Source organism: Anabrus simplex, chromosome 2, assembly GCF_040414725.1.
Source record: "Anabrus simplex isolate iqAnaSimp1 chromosome 2, ASM4041472v1, whole genome shotgun sequence".
Taxonomy (NCBI): Eukaryota; Metazoa; Arthropoda; class Insecta; order Orthoptera; family Tettigoniidae; genus Anabrus; species Anabrus simplex.
In genome coordinates, this window is record NC_090266.1 from 1,108,873,252 (window position 1) to 1,108,891,848 (window position 18,597).

The 18,597-nt window shown below is 39.4% G+C and overlaps 1 long non-coding RNA gene across 3 annotated transcripts in view; it reads right to left on the bottom strand.

Moving 5' to 3' along the window:
• Nucleotides 1–18,416, bottom strand: part of LOC136863316 (uncharacterized) — a 67,312-nt gene extending 48,896 nt beyond the window's left edge. For all 3 annotated transcript variants that reach the window (XR_010859197.2, XR_010859198.2, XR_010859199.2), the window contains exons 1-2: nt 18,285–18,416; nt 8,131–8,369 (exon numbers count right to left, since the gene is read on the bottom strand). This is a non-coding gene — a long non-coding RNA (uncharacterized lncRNA). The remainder of the gene's footprint in view (nt 1–8,130; nt 8,370–18,284) is intronic.
• Nucleotides 18,417–18,597: the final 181 nt, after the last annotated feature.

An 18,597-nucleotide genomic window follows, 5' to 3' on the forward strand; every position in this document is an offset into this window, starting at 1 on the left:
TACGAAAAAACCAGAAGCTGTGTACAAGTCGGTTCTGGACTGTCAGACTGGTTTGGGACAAAAAGGGGAGTACAACAAGGTAGTGCTTTGTCGCCCCTACTATTTATCACTGTAATGGATACCATATTAAAGGCGCTAAAAGAAAAGGTGCAACAAGACTTAAAAGCATTTGCATTTGCAGATGATGTAGTAATTTGGGGTAACTGAGAGGAAGATGTAGAAGAGAGACTGCAGGGGTGGAGTCAGGAGTTTGAGAGATATGGATTAAACATAAACAAGGCTAAAACGGTGGTGTTGAAGGTACTGAAGGATGACAATCAGCCAGAAATCATGCTAAATGGCACTAAGGTGGACAGTGTCACAGAATTTAAGTACTTGGGTAGTATAATGTCCAAGGATAACTTAGCTAAATATGAAGTAAACAGTCGAATCAGCAAAGCAATACATTTTTACCTCCAAGTAAGACAGCTACTATAGGATAAACAAGTACCACTCAAAACCAAGATGACATTGTATAAATCATACTACACCCCTATCCTCACATACAGCCTGGAAACCGCTACATTAACAAGAAAGGACAAGTCGAAACTCCAAGCAGCAGAAATGAAGTTCCTATGCACAATGATCCAGAAGACCAGGAGGGATAAAATGAGGAATCAAAAAGTCAGAGAAGACGTAGGACTAGAAGACTCCTTACTCCAGAAGATCCAAAAGGCAAGACTGAAGTGGTTTGGTCATGTGAAAAGAATGAGTGCCAACAGGTCTGCAAGAAAGGAGTATGAAAGAGAAATCAGGGAAAAGAGACCAGTTGGCAGACCTAGAGAAAAATGGACAGACTTAGTGAAGAAGGATGTAGAGGAGAGAGGTCAGGATTGGGAGCGGATTGTGAATGAAGAATGGTTCATGGACAGAACAAAATGGAAGAGGCTCATATACCACACCTGGGAAACTGGAGTTGGTCAACGATGATGATGATGATGACCACCAACTTGCTTAATCATTGCCTCATCACAAGTTATTTCCTGTGGAATGACAGTTTCTATGAACAAATCGATGGTGTCACAATGGACAGTCCTCTGAGTCTGGTGATCGCAAATTTATTCATGGAAAAGTTTGAGTAAACAGCACTAGAGACAGCACCACTAAATTCTAAGGTGTGGCTTCGCTATGTAGATGACACCTTTCTAATCTGGAACCACAGAGATGAACAACTACAGTGGTTTCAACAGCAACTGGACAGCATTAACACCAATATTCAATTCACTATAGAGAGAAAAGAAGAAGTCCAACCACCACCCACGACAAAAATATGGAGTGATAAAGATACTAGCTGACTGTACGAGAATAATTTGTCAACCACAGCACGTAGACGAGGAGCATAGCCATCACAATACGGCCCTACGTGCTAACAGGTACAGTCATAAAGACATCCAGCAAGCACTCCATCCCAGACATCCAACAACCATGGAGAAAGAAGAAAAGCTGCCGGCAGCTAAAACAGCTAAAGGGAGTCTACTGGAGTCCAATGGGGTAAAAACCATATACAGCCCAACGAAGAAAACCCACGAATTGCTAAGGTCTGCTAAAGACAAACACCATCCTCTGTCCATAGCAGGTGTTTACTAGATCCCATGCAGCTGCGGCCAGGTGTACATAGGAACTACCAAACACAGCATTGTTACCCGAGTGAAGGAGAACAATCAGCACAGCTGGCTGGGACACGCCAAAAGATAATCAGTTGCTGAACACTCGATGCTAACAGGCCACGACATACAGTACAGCAAAAACCAAAGTATTGTCAACTACTATGTCTTATCACCCCCATGGCATTACAGCCCTTGAAGGGCCTTCGCCTACCAAGCGACCGCTGCTCAGACTTTTTTTTTTTGCTATTGGCTTTACGTTGCACCGACACCGATATGTCTTATGGCGATGATGGGACAGGAAAGGGCTAGGACTGGGAAGGAAGCGGCCGTGGCCTTAATTAAGGTACAGCCCCAGCATTTGCCTGGTGTGAAAATGGGAAACCACGGAAAACCATCTTCAGGGCTGCTGACAGTGGGGTTCGAACCTACTATCTCCCGAATACTGGATACTGACACTGCTCAGACTGAAGGCCTGCAGATTACAAGGTGTCATGTGGTCAGCACGACAAATCCTCTCGGCCGTTATTCTTTGCTTTCTAGACTGGGGCCGCTATCTCACCGTCAGATAGTTCCTCAATTCAAATCACGTAAGCTGAGTGGACCTCGAACCAGCCCTCAGGTCCAGGTAAAAATCCCTGACCTGGCCGGGAATCGAACCCGGGGCCTCCGGGTAAGAGACAGGCACTCTACCCCTACACCAAGGGGCCGGCATGTGTCTCATCACACTCGGCTACAAAGGGAAGCCATTGAAATACCGGGTCACACCAACAGCTTCAACTGCAATGAGGAATCTGAATAGGTCAACAGAGCCTGGTTTCCAGTCCTGAAAACTACAAATTCTGGAGGATACAGTAGCCATGGCAGGGCAGATAAAGCAATGGGTGATCAGTTGCCTTTCACCATCAAGGCAGGTCGACCAACTCCATATTGCTGAAATCATTGGCCAAAGAACAGTCTATCAGAGACCGCCTCCCACACGGTGGACCAATAGGCGAGCAGTGCACCGCATTGTTTATTGGTGTGGAAATGAGGCACCACTCCATTCTGCGGAGAACTTCGTAGCCATCGAAGGCATTTGGAACCCTTGGACATGCCAAACGCAATTTTTGGTGAAATGTTGGTATCATCATACTGTATGCTCCTGGACCATAGCCTACAAACCCAGAAAATAAAGACATTGAAACACTGGCTGTGATAGCCTCAACTATTATACAGACAGAAATAACCAATGTTCTGGAAGATGCAATTCTGGGAGCCTTAGAAGTGCGTCAGAATTCATAAGCCATGGTTCAAACAATACCAGCAATGGAAGTTGTAGCAAGGAAAAAAAAGACCAGAATCGTAATAGCAAAGAAGGCAATGTCGCAACTTAATCCCATCGGAAAAACCGTCTGCCTTCCAAGTCAGTAAAGGTACAGCTAGGTCACATATCTTTTTTTATCTTTCTTTAAGTGTGGAGTCATTGTCTGTTCGTGCATCAGATAGAAAGAAAATATATGCTTTTGAGATGTGGTGTTGGAGAAGAACGCCAATGTCTTAATTTTAAATGAACTGAAAATTAAGGAGAAGTTGTCCACTTTCTGTCTCCAACAACACCTGCAGTTCTTAGGCCACACTGGACATAGAGGTGGAGGTATTCAGTCCCATACCTAGTAGAAGACCACGGCAACAGTCTCAGGTCCTACAGCTGCCAGCGCATAAGACAGAACGACATGGATAATTCTCACAAAAAATATCAAGGAGGATCATGATATGACAGAGAAAGATAATAAGCTGTATTTCTATAAATATTCAAGTTAATATTTACTGGAAGGGATTACAAACTTGAGTATACTGTACATTACTGGTGGTAAAAATTAGTACTGTATTCCTTACAGAAGTATTACTTTACCTTCTTTATCATCATTAATTTAACTATCAACCCAAAGCATAATTAATATGCTGATTGCCGGAAAAGTTAAGTTACTTAGAATAGACAGCTCCTAACAATGGCTGCTACACATTACCACAGAAAATCTCTACAAACAAGGATGCCTGATGGTGTTCGTTTTCCAACAAAACTGAATTAAAATGGAAGCTAACAAACCAATCATGGTAGCACTGCACTGTAGTGGTTTAACACATAAGGAAGAATAAAACCCTTCACCTGTTAAGAACAATGGCTGGCTAAGGCTTCTATTTCCTTTTCAAACACCACCATTTATTAGTTTTCATGTTTCTAAGACACTATATAATTAAATATCAGTCCTGAGTTTTCAGTAACATTTCTTGTAGTGCTTAGAAACCGTTTCACAGTAATTATTCAATATTATCTTTGCTAAAATGAAATTCATTCAAAAACTACCTTTCAATCGTTTACAAACAAGCACCTAATTTGTAGAGTCAAAAGGACTGTAGTAATTTTGAGTTTCACACAGTCTGTGGCCCTGAATGAGTACATAGCCTTTCCTCCTGGTGCCTGCAATATGTGATAATTTATGAGTTTGGTTTTCTACATTGACTTTTTGATCTATTTTGGACGTTCCTTTCTCAATCTTAATGAAGAAACCATACGTCCATTTCATCAGTGTTCTCGCTTCCTTTGGCTCTGTGAGTGGGTTCTTACAATATTTATTCTGGATCTTGCTAAACTTGGAACAGTCAACATTGGATACCAGATGAGCTCTGCTTATAAAGAAGAACTTGAATGACAAAGAGGAAAAGAAAACAGGTACTGTCTGCCTAAAATAACAGATTGTTGTGCTCTTGAACTGACAATGGACCTATCCATGCGCCAGTACAGTGAACAAATATGTTGACAATAACAGTGTTTAAAGGAGCATAAATAAAATAATGTATAACTGAAGTGTGCTGCAAAAAAGTAAATTTACTTGAAGCAAAATTTGTAGCTGTAATCGCAGATGAAACAGTCGTAGGTATGAATTTCATGGAGATGTTTATGAACATTTTTGGGAATTTTTCACTCCTAAACAACAGAGCTCACAGATGTTTCAGAATATATTCTGGCAGAGCTAAAAAATATTTCAATTCCAATCCCAATAATCAAACATTTGATGAAGATGTCATGAAGAGTGAAGTCCAGCCTGAAATAAAGGAGCACTTTCCTTTCGTAGAGTTTGTGTGGATCAAATGACTATAGAAAGCTGCTTATGAAAATCAATCAACAACAGTATCTTTCTGTAGCATTTCAATATTCTTTTCACATTTCATGATGACGCTTGTTGTTTAAAGGGGCCTAACATCCAGGTCATCGGCTCCTAATGGTGTGCAATATAATGACAATTTAAAAAGTTCAAAATCATCCACTGACCAGAATGAAAAATGTGATGAAGAATGAATGGATGGATATGAATTTAAAACAATCAGTGGATCCAACCCAGAAACTACCATAAACAATAGTATTACTGACTAAGGGACTGCTTCTAAAGCACAATCGTGAATCGAGGATGCTTGTTGTCTAAAGGGGTCCAAAATCCAGGTCAACGGCTCCTCATAATGGTACTTATTGCTAGTAAAGTAGAACCATGGTATTTGTCATGTTGTGGTACTAATCAAAAGTAGCGTAGGCTCATGGTGTTCCACACATTACGGTACTACTCACAAGTATTGTAAGTCGCACAGGTAACGCAGACCTACGGTGTTTCTCACATAATGGCGCCACTCATACGCAACGCAAACCCATGGTGATCCTCATCTAGGTGTACTAATCACGGGCGCCAGTATTCCCGTGGTGTTCCTCATACAGTGGGTAGTAATCACAGGCAACCCAGACCAACGGCGTCACTAATATAGTGGTACTAAACATAGGCAACGCCCAGACCCATGGTGTTTCTCACAATGATACTAATTACAGATACTGGAAACCCACAGTGGACCACTCTCTGCTGCTGCTAATCACAAACCTATTGTGTACATAACATAGTGATACTAGTTGCAAGTAAAGGCGACCCATGGTGTTTACCGCGGGATGGTAGTAATCACAAGTAGTTTCATGGTTCTAATTCAATCATCCCTTGGTCGCTCCTTTTAGTTGCCTCTTATGACAGTCAGGGGATACTGTGGATGTATTCTTTGCATCCCCAACCCACAGGGGGTCTTTTCACATTTAGCCTAGTGTATATCTCTAATGGAAAAAGTGTTACATTGTCTGCTATGAGATAGAATTTCAAATCCCAGATAGTCTGACTTTTTCATAAGTTACAGTCTAGACAGACTGAAAGCATTGAAGGTATGACATTCTGTTGAACGGCTTGTATAAACAGAGAATAAAGTTTATGATAGCACTTGAGACACTACACATGAAGACAGCATAGAGCAATCTACTGTACTGCTGAAGAAACACTGGCATGAGACTGAATCATCATAGATGCTGAAGGTAATTTTGAACTTATACTGACTGTAAAATTAATGGATCAATTGAATTTTCAGAGGAAAAAGCATGTTAAATTGTGAAACATTTGTTTTATTATGTACATTGTGAAAATTATCTATGAAATTAAGGGTAGCAATAGCAGACAGACAACTTAAATTTTTCACAAAAATAATCAATGTAAATAACAAAACAAATGTTTCAGAATTTAATATGCTTTTTCCTAAGAAAATTCAAGTGATCCATTAATTTTGCCAGTCAGTGTATTGCACATCTCAATGTTTTCAGACTTCTTGATTGCGCCAATTTGAAAATTCTTATTTGTCTGAAGACTATAAATTTTGTTGCATGCTATGTAATTACTTATTTACCTGTGAGAACATAAAGAGGTAGCAGAGGGTGAAAACCGCTGATGGCACATAGCCTACTCCTGTAAGAGATCTGCTGAAGGCTTAACATCTCCACCTGATAGACGAATCACTAACAACAACGCTGAATGCTTTCACTCTGTATGAACGCTGCAGAGAGGTTTGGAATCGAATCCAGGCAGAGTGGTTACGCTGCTGGCCAATTTTTTTTCCACTAACTGGATTTAAACTGACCAACCATGTAGTCAGATCGTATAAACTGGATGACTCGATGTATTTAGGGCTGTTCCCCAGGTGGCAGATTCCTCACCGATTGTTTATCTGGTCTGTTCTTACAGGATTTCATAGAAGTTGGAAATGTATCAAACAAATTACTCCAATCCTTAATTTCTCTTCCTATATTTGCCCCAATTTGTTGTCTTGAATTCCAACTTTATCCTCATATTAGGTGGGCTTGTTACATGCCAACCAAGAACAAACTTTATTGTACAGGGTACAGAAATATAAAAGGAGCTATATCTTTACTTCAAAAAATATATTCAAACAATTTCAAACCAGCTGTTAAGGTATGATCAGCAATAGCTGATTTATCAGGTTATGATGCCATGATGTCTTCTTCCAAGAAGTGGAAGTTCTTGCCCGTATAAAGCAATATCGCCCAAGAATTATCAGGGAGGCAGTTGAAATACGTAAACACCGAGATAATTTCAACCACGATACAGGCTACAATCTTAGTGAATCATGGCTACCTATTATCAGATCCATTACAGAATGATGCTTTACTGTTGCCATTCATTGTCTCTAGCATGGGGCTAAAATGGCGTCCCCTTTTACATCTTAGGGCACCATTTTAAGTTCCTTGTTGCTTTCTCCTAGCGAACTCTAATGCCTTGTTTCATTTCTCTGTTGACTCCTGATGAAGAAAGGCAAGGTTCCTTTTGAAACGCGTAGAGTGTGTTTATAATTAATTACACGGCATAAGCCCAAAATATACTTCATGAATAGTTTCACGGGCCGTGAAAGTCTAAATGAAAAAATTAATATATTTCTTAGAAATTCAGTGAAAGCTGACAGTATGTTGGCCATTATAAAAAAGCTAGTTTGCAATATTAAAGACTTCAACCTGAAAGCGCTGCATTTTGATGACATCATCATTTAACTGGTGAATCATACACATTGCTATCTCATACATAAATCCTGACCATGGACCCTGTGGTCGTCGCGCTGCATTTTGTGCGGTGAGTAGTCTGCTGCACATACGTTATGTCAACATAAAACTAACACAGAAAATGCATTTTTGAGGTACAGTAACCAATTAAAAATATAAAAAAAAGATGGATATAAAAGACCAAAGGCAGGCATTTTTATAAGTGGAGGCACATGCTTCCGTCCTATATAGGAGTCTTGGGAAGGTCTAGCAATCCCACTGATAAGCCCACTGCTACATCGGGATGAAACTTTGGTCATTACATGATTGAAAAGGCCTAAAGAGCTTAAATGTTTTTAATTTTAAATATGTGAAATCATTCTAAAAGTATATACAAAATCAAAAATGTTGTAACAATGTTAAAGGAATAATCACTAACGACCCAGAAGATAGTCAATCACAGATAAACACATAATACCTAATAAAGAATTAACTCCTCTCAGCACATTTTAGTCACTTTCTACATTCTCCAAGCATACGGAGCACATAATAGTCGCATGCTGGAGACACAAATATTTTTCGCACTTCTTACAACTGTACCTGGTAGGTCCGTTCCTCTTCCTATTACAGTAAGCATAGCGACCCTTGTTGTGGCTGGAATTCTTCCGAGGACATCCTCTGGGTTCAATTTTGAAAATTTCACAGATCCTTGATGGAATATTACTAGGCAGAGTACTTAAGGCAGCTCAGTTTCACACATGTTCCGGAACAAGTTCATAGAACCAGCGCTGAAGGAACTTCCTGCATGGCATGGGGTCGTCTGGATTATTTGCTTTAACCTGCAATAAAACACTGTCCATATACCCACGAACCACAAAAATAGAAATAAAAACCGCCAATTGAATTCCTACTACCTACAAAATTAGCCCACTTACAATACTTTCATAAGCAGCAACAATTATCTTACACGGCAAAAGTCATGCTGGACTGTCAGTCCACATCACCTATTTTTCAACACTATGGCACAGAATGAAGCGAAATGAGAGAATGATGCATGGGAACTCTTGACGGGAAGGTATTGAAATAATGTCTCCTAAAGTAAAGGACACATGGAGGGAAGAGAAAAGTAGCAGCATGTCGGCTATGAGTTTGCATGTAAGCACTGCAGGGTTAAGCCACTTTTTGTCATTTTTCATAGTTAGGTAATTTTTTCCAACTTTGCCCCATTGTTGGCATTTTCAGCAATTTGTTTCATTAATTTCTTGTTTTTAAGTAATTCTGTTTTGCTACTGGTTTAACACACCAAAAGGATTTTGGTGATGAGGGATGGGAAAAGGGTAGGATTGGGAAGATAACTATCATGGACCTAATTAAGGTACAGCCAAAGTTTTTTGCATTATTATTTAGTTCTTTTAATTTGGGTAATCAAACATATCTGAATACCATTCATGCTTTCAATAAACAAAAATACTCACACATCAAAAGTTCAGTATTCGGTTCAAAAACTGTGAAATAAAATAACCTACAAAGCTTATCTGTACTCTTTGGAGAGTGACAAGACATTGCTTCTAATCTGGATGGGCTTGCAATGAGAGGGGGAGCTATTATCGCTGTAGTAGTTACAAATTCACTTTTCAACAAGGTTGCTGGAGTGCCCAGGTAAATAGACAACAATTTGTATTTCGGTCACAATAGCTATCATTAAGTTACAAACAAAACACATGTACGGACTCTCCACTCCTCATATATGCTTGTTAGTTTTGTCCTACACTTCGCATCTAAAGCTATCCATGGAAGGACAATTATTTCACAATTCAGTGAGGATATTTTTTTAACAGATTGTCAGATATCTTTTCTTAGAAATATTTGTTTAATTTTCTAATTTGCTGATAATACAACTACTGTTAAGGAGGAGGTTCTCCCACAATAATTTTTTTTTCAAGCCTGATGTGGGCTAATTGTTATTTTATTTACATTTCAGTAAAATGCAGGCTTCATTATGGTTGGAGAAGGAAGTTGTAGTGTATCAGACAACCTTTGGAGAAGAAATCAGAACCAATATCAGCAAGGTTAAATTGTTAAATTTTGTTATTTTGTGTTATATGAAGTGCTAGTTGTAATACATGTCAAACCTATTGTTTCAAGCATTTGTTTTTCAATTGTCATCAGTCCTTAAGTCTTACCTGCCCTCTTAAAATAAGCAAAGCCTGACAGCGAACGGTCCATGTCTGGAACTCTTGCTCTCCGGCTGAGCCGACCGGGAATAAAGGGGCCAGTATCTCATGCCTGCAAAATTCTAACACATATTATTTATGGAAGAATGGAAAGACAAGTTGAAACTGAGTTGGGAGAAAATCAATTTGGCTTCAGAAGAAATGTAGGAACACGTGAAGCAATCCTGACCTTATGTCTGATCTTGGGGGATCGAATTAAGAACATACATGGCGTTCGTAGATCTAGAGAAGTAATTTGATAATGCTGATTGGACCAAGCTATTTGAGATTCTGAAGGTGATCGGGATCAGGTACTGGGAAAGAAGAATTATCTACAATCTATGTAAAAATTAGTGTGTAGTGATAAGAATCAAGGGCTATGAAAAAGAAGCAGCAATTCAGAAAGGAGTGAGGCAATGTTGCAGTGTGTCCCCCGTCCTTTTCAATGTTTATAAGGAACAGGCAGTAAAGGAAATCAAAGAGGAATTTGGAAAGGGAATCAGAATCCAAGGAGAGGAAATTAAAACCCTGAGATTTGCCGATGATATTATTATTTTATCTGAGACTGCAGAAGATCTGGAGAAGTTGCTGCATGGTATGGATGGAGTCTTGGGTGAGGAGTACAAGATGAAAATAAGTAAGTCCAAAACAAAAGTAATGGATTGCAGTCGTACGAAGTCAGGTTATGCAGGAAATACCACGAGGGCCATCCAGAAAGTAGTACCCGTTAGCGCCGCATGAAGCGCTGACGACTCGGGTAGCCGCTGGGCAAGGTCAGACCGCGTCAGTGGCTTGTCTGCCTGCTCTGTGCGAGGTTGCGTGACGCTAGCATTGCCTGTGTTGTGTCTGTGATCGTTTAAAATGTTTAAACAAATTGAGAACCCCGCCAGTTGTGTAGTGAGGGCCGTGATTAAATTTCTTAATGCACAAAACGTTTGACCTTGTGATATTCATCGCCAATTAACAGAGGTGTATGGAGACAATGTGATGGACGAGTTGTCTGTTCGGCGATGGTGTCGCAACTTCAACCTGGGGAGGGGGAATACACACGACGAGGAGCGTTCAGGGAGACCATCTGTCATTACAGACCAACTGCTGAGCGCAGTAGGCGAATGCGTGAGGAACAGTCGGCGCATCACAATTGATGAACTCTGTGAACATTTTCCTAATGTGTCTCGAACAATGGTTCATGAAATTGTCAAAGTGTGAACATTTTCCTAATGTGTCTCGAACAATGGTTCATGAAATTGTCAAAGACCATCTGCATTATTAAAAAATCTGTCCAAGGTGGTTCCCTTGCATGCTTACAGAGGAGCACAAAACCAAGCGTATGGCTGCAGCACTGACGTTCTGGGACGTTATTCTGATGAAGGAGACTCTTTCCTGACTCGCATCATTACTGGGGACGAAACATGGGTTTGTTATGCATCACCTGAGAGTAAACGACAGTCAATGGAGTGGCATCATGCTCATTCACTAACCAAACCAAGCTCAACGAAGCTTAAAGACTTTCTAGCGGGAAAAAGATTTGACAGCGATGAAGAACTTAAATGAGCCGTGACTACATATCTCAATGCGCTGGCAGCGGAGGACTATGACGCTGGAATACAAAAACTCGTCCCACGTTATGACAAATGCCTAAATTTGCTTGGAGATTATGTGGAGAAGTAGTGTAAAGTATGCTCTCTCCAATAAAAATGTGAATATTTGTTAATATTTACTCCTGTGTCTTTATTGTGCAAATGGGTACCACTTTCCAGATGGCCTTCGTAGATTAGGAAATGAAGTCTTAAAGGAAGTAGATGAATTTTGTTACTTGAGTAGTAATATAACTAACGACGGCAGAAGTGAGGAGGACATAAAATGCAGACTAGTACAAACAAGGAAGAGCTTTCTTAAGAAAATAAATTTGCTCACTTCAAACATTGATATAGGAATTAGAAAGATGTTTCGGAAGACTTTAATCTCGAGCATGGCATTGTATGGAAGTGAAACATGGACGATAACTAGCTCGGAAAGAAAGAGAAGTTGCTGAATGGTGTGGACGGAGTCTTGGGTGAGGAGTACAAGATGAAAATAAAAAAGTCCGAAATAAAAGTAATGGATTGCAGTCGTACAAAGTCAGGTGATGAAGGAATGTGGTGTTACAGAAGAATGTTGAAGGTGAGATGGGTAGATTGAATCACGAATGAAGAGATACTGAATCGGATGGGTGAGAGGAGATCGTTGTGGCTAAATTTGACGAAAAGGAGAGGTAGAATGATAGGGCACATCTTAAGACACCCAGGACTTGTGCAGTTCATTTTTGAGAGAAGTGTAGTGGGTAAGAATGGTAGGGGTAGATCAAGGTATGAATATGACAAGCAGATTAGAGGAGATATAGGATGCAGCAGTTATGTAGAAATTAAAAGGTTAGCACAGGATAAGGGGGCATGGAGGGTTGCATCAGACCAGTCTATGGACTGATGACTCAAACAACAACAATAATAATAATCTGTGTATATAAAAATGAATGTTGCTTTGTTCATCCCGTATGCGTTTCTATACCAATAAATCTGATTGCAATGAACATTAGTGAGTTGTTGTGCATACGACCACAAAGGAATCTGAATTAGACACCATTAGCACCCTTAGGGTTGGGGAGAGTGGGAAGGGGTGAGTTATAAAAATTAATGAAAATAGTGTCAAATCCATAGTTTTCAATGTCCCTTAAATGAATAGCGACTCTCCAGATATCACTTAAGTTCAAGTTCAGCTCCTATAGGTCTAGGGACGGGGGGTGAGAAGGGGTGAAAAAGGAAATGTCCAAAATGACTGAGATTATGGCTGAATGTGTTTATGTTCCAGCATGGTTCTCAATCAGACTTGGTAAAAATATGTCTTACTATCTGGAAAAAATATTGTGGGAGCAAGACACCCCTCGCACCCCTAGAGGAGGGGATGAAATATAAGAGTAATGAATATAAACAACCAATATTTGTGTCAAATCCACAGTTTTCAGGGTTGCTGAGGTGAACTGTGACACTCTGGATGCCATTTAAGTGAAATCTCACCACCAACTGGAATGGCGGTTACAAGGGGTGAAAAAGAAATAGTCCAAAATGACAGAAATTACAGACATATGTGTGTACTGTGTATGATCTAATACAGCTCTCAACCAAACTTGGTGTATATAAGACTTACTATCTGGAAAGAGAGTTCTGTAGAATAAGACACCCCTAGGTTCAGGGGTGGAAAGTGGGTGAAATATAAAAGTAATAGAAAATGATCAATATTAATGTATAATTCATGGTTACTGGGGTCGCTGAGATAAATAGGAACACTCTGGATATTATTTAAGTCCATGTTCAGTCCCCATAGACATGGGGGTGAGAAGGGGTGAAATGATAATTAAAATAAAATAATGTACTCCATACAATTTATATGAAAACTATGTGAATTAATAAATTTAAAAGTGTATAAATGGTGTAATGGTTGAATTAATAAATGCGGGCAAAACTGAGGGTACATGCTACCAGTAATAATACAAATGACGATGAGGATTCTAATGGTTTTACACCCCACAAACTACTTTGATGGTTTTCAGAGACGGCGAGGTGCCTGAATTTTTCCCAGCAGAAATTATTTTATGTGCCAGTAAATATAGTGACACAAGGCTGACATACGTGAGCAGTGAACTACTCAGCCTGGAGGCAGGCCATCTGGCTAGGCAGTGGTTGTCTTGGCTGACCAAGGATCATAAAAGGAAGTATATGCCACAGGCTTTTTCCATTAAATCACAATTTAAGGAAATATCAACCTACAAAAAGGAATCTCCACCCATGTAGGCCAATTAGGTATGACATGAACCACAAGAAATGTCACTTTCTTGTAATAAATTAAGGGCAATTGATTGAAAAGGTCTATGAAGACTTACCAACATATCATAAAGATTGATAAAGGGTGATAAAAGGAAACCACAGAACTACAGACCAATCAGCCTGACCAGTATAGTTTGTAAAATACTGGAGAGTTTAATAGCAAAGTACATCAGAGGGATATGTGATGATAAAAATTGGTTCATGAGGAGCCAGTATGGATTTAGAAAGAAATTTTCTTGCGAGGCACAACTGGTGGGATTTCAGCAGGACATATCAGATCAGTTGGATTCAGGAGGCCAGTTAAATTGCATAGCCATAGATCTTTCCAAAGCCTTTGATAGAGTGGAACATGGAATATTATTAAAGAAATTGGAGGGAATAGGATTGGACGTAAGGGTTATACGTTGGATAAGAACATTTCTAAATTCAAGGGTTCAGAAAGTCAAAGTAGGAAATAATGTATCACAGGAAGAGAAAATTTGGAAGGGAATTGCACAGGGTAGTATAATCGGTCCATTACTTTTCTTAATACACGCAAATGATTTAGGGAACAATATAACATCGAAAATAAGATTGTTTGCAGATGACATAATTGTTTATAGGGAAATAAATAACATTGAGGATTGCTCAGAATTACAAAGGGACCTTGAGAGTATCCAAGAATGGGTTGAAGAAAATAATATGAAGATTAATGGAGGCAAATCAACTGTTAAAACATTTACAAACAGGAGCTTTAAAACTGAATTTGAATATACTTCGGATGAGGTAGTTATCCCTAAAGATGGCAAGTGCAAATACTTAGGTGTGAGATTTGAAAGTAATTTGCACTGGAAGGGTCATGTTGATGACATTGTTGGGAAAGCATACAGATCGTTACATGTCATAATGAGGCTACTTAAAGGATGCAACAAAGAATTAAAAGAAAAAAATACTTAAGTATGGTTCGTCCATTATTGGAATACGCAAACAGTGTTTGGGATCCTCACCAAGAATACCTAATAAAAGAACTAGATGGTGTGCAGAGGAAAGCAGCAAGGTTTGTAACAGGGGATTTCAGTAGAAAGAGTAGTGTATCAGAAATGTTAAAGGAACTTGGTTGGGAAACTTTAAGTAAGAGAAGGGAGAAAACTAGACTTATAGGATTATATAGAGCCTATACAGGAGAAGAAGCATGGAGAGATATCTGTGAGAGGCTTCAGTTGGAAAATAATTATATTGGTAGAACTGACCACAAGTACAAAATTAGAAGGAATTTTAGCAGAAGCGATAGGGGTAAATTTTCATTCATTGGGAAGGGCGTGAAAGAGTGGAACAGTTTATCAGGGGTAGTGTTTGATCCTTTTCCAAAATCTGTACAGATATTCAAGAAGAGAATAAACAACAGAGAAAATAAATGAAATGTTAGAGGGCATTCGACCAGTGCAGGATATTGTAAATAAAAAATGTGTGTGATTAAATTAATTCCATCCCCTGGTCTATGGAGTTTGGACAGCCCAAGTAGGGGACTGCCTGTAGGGGTGAAGTACAGTGGGGACTTCGAGGGCCCTGGGACCGCTACGGTAGCTCTGAAGGCTCTTCAGGAACTCTGAAAAGTGGTGGCAAAAGGGGCTCTGGTTAAGACGCAGCAGGTCGTTATGCTACTTAGGTTCCAAAATGGGTAAAATATAAATATGTAAATAAATTCAATGTTAATTTTAATCTTATACCAGTTGTATATTATTATTAGAAGTAATTTCACATACTGTATATGAGTTGACTATGTTTGTAAGATATTATAAGTAGAATTTTGTAAACAATATAAATTTATTAAGGATGATGTGTGTGTTTAATAGAACAAATTATTAGCGTAAATTGTATAATATTGTATTCTAGGAAAATTTTCTACGTCTCTTGTTAATTTAAAATTTAGTGCTTGACAATAATGTATTTTAGTGTACCATTTGCAACCGAGGTAGACACCTCATTTGCAAATAAAGAGATTTTGATTTGATTTGTTTTGATTAATAAATTGTCATAATATCCTTACATTTTAACAAGTTCATAAAGACTACCACAACTTATTCAATAATAAAGGTACTTGGGTCTATTTGATTTCATGCATAGCACATTATACACATCCATCCTAAAACAAAATATTATAATTAAAAATGAACCTTAATTATACTGAGTAAGATGTTTATTTGTTGTTATGAATAAAAGACAGACTTTGCCCATTCATGACATTCTGCAACCACATCGTATTTTCATGCTGACGTATATTAAAGCACAAAAAAGTAAACCTTTGTTTTAGACCAGGCTGTTGTATTTTCAGACCTGTTTACAAAGTCTTGGTGCAACATTACCAACATCGTATTTTAAGAACAGAAGGGAAATGATATTGAATCCATTATAAATTAATGGTAAACGGTAAAAGCTTGCAATCAGCTGTTTTGAATCAGTGTTGGTACAATGCCAACACCCCTCCCTTCCCACCACCAATAGCTGAACACTGCCAAACCTTACCCCCACCACTAACACGTGTAAAGCACATCAGGGACAGTGCTGGACTGATAGGTAATAGTTTCCACATGCCTGGTGTGTGGGGTTCTCTATTTGTGTTTTATGGGGCGAGTTTGAACTGTGGTCCTTGGCTTGCTTCTTCCGCCCTTACAGTGTCTGATCCTGTCATTTCTTGTATTTTACTATTTAGAAGCCTGCTAGTATTTTAATAGTTTTGTACATGTTTATGCCTGCAATATTAATTCTTTATAAATACACAGCATCCACACATTTAAAACTTAAGTAGCATGATAATAAATCAAAGCATCAAATCTGACACTATATCTTACTTGATGGGCATATTATTTGCCCCATTATTTTTTGTTCAAATCGCAGTAGGCCTACTCAGTGTTTTAGAAAACTTTATACAGGGTTATTCAGCTAAGTTGTCCACTTCAAATAACTCATGAACAGTTAAAGATATTGCTATTCTGTTTTCACTTCCAGTAATGGTACAAACAAGCTCATAATCAGACTTCCAGTACTTTTTCATGGTGTCAATATCTGCGGAGATAATGTTACTTTTTTTTCAAACAGAATTACGCTGCTTTCTATACCTAGATTTAAACATACAATAACGATCAATTCAGCGCCTTGATCATCTTGAAAATCGGACAAGTACTTCTTGGCTTCATTTGCCAGTTGGAACCTGCAGTGTTCAATTCGCGCTACGCACGAAACATGAGCTAGCTATTGAATACAAAATTCCTCCACATTCTTCTGACAGCTAGGTATTTGCTTTACTGTGCCCATAAATACACTATGATAACATATACAATTTAACACCTTTCATATTTCCTTAAGTTAATAGGTAAAGGAAAAAAATGGAAATGATACACCAAAGGGACATCGTTATCCTAACGTGGCATTAAACCACATAGGACCCAAACGAGCTAGCTGCACAGTACAGGCCGCATAGATGTTACACTGCGTTCGGGCGATAGTAGGTTCGAACCCCACCATCGGGAGCCCTGAAGATTATTTTCCTGGTTTGCCATTTTCACACCATGCAAACGTGAGAGTTGAACTTTTAAGGCCATGGCCGCTGCCTTCCCAGCCCAAGCTTTCCAATCTCATCTGTGGTGTTATAATTCAATTCAAATGATCCCCATGAACTCGTAATTAAAATTGCTTGCCAGGCTGAGTGGCTCAGACGGTTGAGGCGTTGGCCTTCTGGCCTCAACTTGGCAGGTTCTATCCTTGCTCAGTTTGGTGGTATATGAGAGTGTTGAAATTCATCAGCCTCATGTCGGTAGATTTACTGGCATGTAAAAGAACTCCTGCGGGACAAACTTCGGCAACTAAGCACTCCGAAAACTGTCAAAAAATAGTTAGTGGAATGTAAAAACATTAACATGATTTTATTAACATGTGCAACACAGTTTACTCCAAGAACCCCACTAGGGTGTGGGAAAAGAGGAAGGTGTTTGATAAAAAAATTAGTTTTCATCTCTGTTGTATATTAGTTTTACGCGATGCATTCGATAATTAATAAAATATACGTTTTCATTGAATTATCCAGCTGTATATTCTGGCTGAATTATGTCTTTAAGAGCAAGAAGAGAGAGGCAGAAAGGTGAAGCAACAGACCCTCTACTTACTGTCCATTTTGGATTCTGCAACGGGACGATGACCTAGTGTTAGGCCAAGCAACAACAAGGATTCTGGAACAACAGCATTTTAATAACTTAGCAAAGCAAAGTCACCTCCGTACAGGCCATGAAGGCCCTTGGAAGAGTGGAAGGTAAAGGCTTCCACCATTGTTAACCTCGGCACGTGATGGGGTAGAGTGGTTAGCTCTACGCCCGGCCGCCTCTGCCCCCAGGAATTAACCTGGTACTCATTTTTGGTTTAGGCTGAGTGAACCTCAGGGCCATATGCACCTCCGGAAGTGGAAATCTCGTTTCTTAAATTTTACGACTTCCTGACGGGGATTTGAACCCACGTCCTTCCGGGCGAACCGAGCACGCCTTTATCGCCTCGGCCAGGCAGCCCCTATTTTAATAACTAAGGGGAATAAATTATCAGTTTAACCATCACTAACTAAAGTACTGTTTACAGGACTGCGTTACAATAAATTACACCCTACCCTTAAAATCACCAGCATATTATGTTTTATGCAATGAGTGCATTTTAAGCTCACCATATTATCCGCACACTTTATCTTGGTGCACTTACACCGTAGTGCTGAATCGTAGTGATGGGTCCGTGATGCAAAGCTCTCGATGCATTCTGAGCAAGCGATGCAGTACGTGCCTCATAATGCTATCTCGATTTCGTATAGTGACCTCAGGCGCATGAGCTCTTTGTCTCGAGGCAGTGCTGGGAAACGTATCGTTAGCCCATGACTCGTAATCCTACCTCGAAGTTTAAATCGGGACATCATGCGCATGCGGTATGTTATCCCTCGACTATACTTCGCCTGCTGATCAACTAATGACGTCTCCGAAAACCTT